The sequence below is a fragment of the Asparagus officinalis genome, chromosome 4 (assembly GCF_001876935.1).
Source record: "Asparagus officinalis chromosome 4, Aspof.V1, whole genome shotgun sequence".
In the NCBI taxonomy this organism is placed as follows: domain Eukaryota; kingdom Viridiplantae; phylum Streptophyta; class Magnoliopsida; order Asparagales; family Asparagaceae; genus Asparagus; species Asparagus officinalis.
In genome coordinates, this window is record NC_033797.1 from 135,485,968 (window position 1) to 135,490,013 (window position 4,046).

Genomic DNA, 4,046 nt, shown 5'->3' on the forward strand with positions numbered 1-4,046 from the left:
TTCTAGCTAAAGGCGAATCAAACCAAAATAACCAATAACACAAAAAGAAACTAACCCAAGAGGGTTCTGCCTTCCAAGGTGATAGTGCAAGAAATTAAAATCTAATACAAATAAATTCCAAATCTAAATACATAGTAAAATGCAACGAATTAATCAAGAAAATAAATTCTCTATAAGCATGAAATATTTAAGGCAGAGTTCAGCCTCCTCTGGCTATTTAACAGAAATTAAAATCCAACTACAAGCTAGAATAAATCTACCATCTTTATAAGCAATAAGAGAAAAGAAGAAATGAAACCTTCACAATATTCCCATCTTCATCTTCATCTTCATCTTCAGACAAAGAGAAGAGAGAAAAATTTAGTGGTGAAAAATATATATTAATTGCAACAAAAAGTATACAATTTGGAAGCCTTCTAAGAGTAGCCCTCTCTACAAAGGGTTACAAAATTTTCACCTCAGTAACCCCTCATCTCTACCCGCTTAGTTTTATGAAACATCAGTGAATGAGAGCCATTGGATTGAAATCTTATCCAAAACCAACAATTTTTAGCCATTAAACTGTAACAAACCGCCCAGGGCATCGATGTAGGCATCGATGCAGGCATCGATGCGGGCATCGATGCCTCCCCTTCTGCTTTTGCTGTCCGCAGATTCTTCTTGTTGTTTGCTTTGGGGCTTTGGACATTGGGCTTTTCTTGGACTCTTGGGCTTGGGCTTTGATTTATTTCTTCATTTAAATACTTGAAAGAATTCATTGGGCTTCATGGCTTCATTTTTTCAATAAATCACGGGCTTTTGTTGAGAGATGGGAGTTTGAGATTTATTCTTCATTAACCTGCAATTTAAAGATAAAAACAATTATTAGTGCTATATTTATTTATATAAAATAGATAATGAGGGTATAAAATTGTAATAAAATGTGATTATCAAATCCCCCCACACCTAAACTTTTGCTAGTCCTCTAGCAAAGAAAATAAAAAGAAAATCCTAACTCACTTTCGCAGGAATCGCGGTTGTATTTAGCGCATACAACAAGCCTTTAAACCCCTAGGTTACCCTAGTGGACGAGTTGTAGTCTCGTGAGGGTTTGCAGTGAATATACCCACAAAATTCGGTCAACTTGCCAAATTAAAGAAGTCAGTAAATAACTAAATTCACTTGATAACTTTTAGATAATCTAATTGGAGCCAGTTATCACTCAAGAAAACATTTTTATATATAACTCTAAGGTATATTTTTAAGAAAATCTTCTCATTGTAGCAATACAAAACCAAGCCAAACTTAGAAATTTAATTTAAAAGTTTTGAAAAGAACATGCTAACTCTTTGTTTTAAATAATTTTCAAGTTGCTTGATTTAAAATATTTTCCAAGACCATATATACAACTATAAAACATTTATTAGTTTTTTTTATTTTTTTATTTATTTTTTTATTTATTTTTTTAACTCTTTCATCCTTGGTGATTTTTTTTTTCTACTTTAATGGGCTTTCTAAGTGACCATTTAACGAGTTTTGGGCCAATGGATCCCAACCCAAATGGGCTTAGGTCATTAAGTATGGAAATACTCCTTGGGCTTAATTACTCGATCAGCTTAGGCTTAATAAGATAGAATCACCTCGAATTCAAGAGTTTTTTTTTTTTTTTTGGTGCCCATTTTTTGTACTCTTCTTTTGCAAATATTTTTTTTTTGTGTATATTTTTTTTTGAAAAATATGTAAATCAAGACAATTTGAAAAATTATTTTCAACTCTAAGTTAAGCATGCAAAAATTTCATTATTTTAAATAAAAGTCCAAGTTAAGGCTTAAGTAAAATATACTACTTTGAAAATCATTTCTTAAGAAATTTATTTAGAGTTATCATAAAAAGTAAACTTAAGTAAATAACCAACTAGGGATTAGAAAATTTTAAATTTATCAAATAAATCAATTATTACATAACTCTATTAATTTGGCAAGTGACGAAAAAAATGACAAAAATGCACTAAAATTGTAAAATAAAGAGAAAAAAATAACTAATTCCCACCCCCATACCTAAATTTTGCATTGTCCTCAATGCAAACTCTATGATGCATAAAGTAAAGCAGATAAGAAGTGAAGTACTTACATTTAGTTTGCTGATAAAAATCTGCAATTACCTTTGGTCTGAGGAAATCAAACATTTATTCTTTTCTTGTTTTTTTTTCTTTTTTTTTCTTTTTTTTTCTTTTCTTCTTTTTTTTCCTTTTTTCCTTTTTTTCTTTTTTTTTTAAAAAACTGAACAAGAAACTCTCACATGAGAGAAGAATAAATTCTTTTTATTATTCTAAAATAAACAAAATAATCAATGTAGAATGAAATATTCAACATGAAGAGTTCATGTTCTACATTGAATCCTACCTTATTGCTGAAAATTCTCCCACGGATTTTAAACAAATTCAACATGATATAATCAACAATGTGCTGAAATTCTAAGCATTCCGGGGTGTTCAATGATTTTTGTGGCAATGGAAGGTAGGTATTATTGGTGTCATGCATATTGGACTTAGATTCTTGATTTGTGAATGTGTGTTCTCTAACAACCAATTTTTCTTTAACAATTTTCTCAACCCCAGGATTCATGGTTGATGTGTAAAAATTTGGTTGTTGTTTATTTTCCAAAAATCTTAGTTCATCAAGAAAGAGTTTTTCAAAATTCAGTTCAAAGCAGCAATTGTCCAACACAGTTTCTTTATTTTGACAAACCCGATCTGCTTCTCCTAATATTTTTAGCTCCTCACCGAAAATTTTCTCAAAACTTAGATCTGACTCTTCTTCTTCTTCCCCCGGTCTTTCCTGAATTGAATTATCAGGGGAAGAATGAATTGGGACAAGAATTTGGCTTAAAGGTGTTCTTTCCTGATTATCGACCTGTTTTCCTGATTGTAGTGCATTCATTTGAGTGTCCTTAGGATTGACCACGGGTTGACTCAAAATTTCTCCTTCCTCTTCTTCACTTATGGCACTAGCTAGTTGATCAATATGGGTTTCTAATCTAGCTAGGGCTTGAGTGTTAGAGTTAAGTATGAGTTCGGTTGATTGCATAAAGGAGTTCATCGTGTAGGATGTTTGAGTTAACATATCCATGGCTAGTGTGGAGGCCTTAATTATGATTTCAAAACCTTTTTCCAAAATATTGAGACGTTCATCATGATCTGTATCAAGAGGAGTGTGAGTTACAACTTGATGATGAGGAGACTGATTTTGATGTGACAGATTGGGTTGTTGAAATTGTGGATGAGAATTGAAAGGAACTGTGTTTTCCCTAGGAAAATGTTGGGTCAAAGAGGGAGTGAAGTTTTGAGTTTCGGAGTGGTTTCCCTGATTCCATGCAATGTTTGTGTAACTTGCCCAACCTGGGTTGTAGGTTGGAAAAAATGGATCATTTACCGAATACTGATATGGACTCTCTACAAACTCCCGGACTTCATTGGAAATTTCAATCCTATTGGGATAACATAAATTTTGAAAAACTTGTGGATTAGCCATTTGTTCAAAATGAATTTGTTGATGTGTATTGTCCCTAATCCACGTTTTGCATGCACCAAAAACAATTTCTTTTTATATAAATTTTTTTTTTGAAAAAAAAATAAAAGTTTTTTTTTTGAAGAAAAAGAAAAATCCCAACTAAAAAAAATCAAAATCAATCACTTTTCAATCACTCTAACTCTAGGGTTAAGCCTAACTCAACTAGACTAGCTCCTAACCAAAAATTCCTTAAGTGAAAAGATAAAAGTTTTACCCGGGTAGTTAGCCAGGTAAGGATAGTACTAGAGGGTGATCAAAGATCAATTAAGTACCTCTTTCCTTGCGGAGCGCTTTACGCAACCCCTAAACCTTGCCTTAGACACCAACTAATCTGAGAAAACTTAAACCGGTTCACTTAAGGATTTCTTGTTCCTTATTGAGCTCGAATCCTTAGGGGCCAACGTCTAATGAGTTTTATTAGGCTTGGGTGGTGTAGTGAGGAATTAGTGATTTTTGGGCTAAGGAAAGGGTGATGAAATCCCTCACCTTATCTTGATT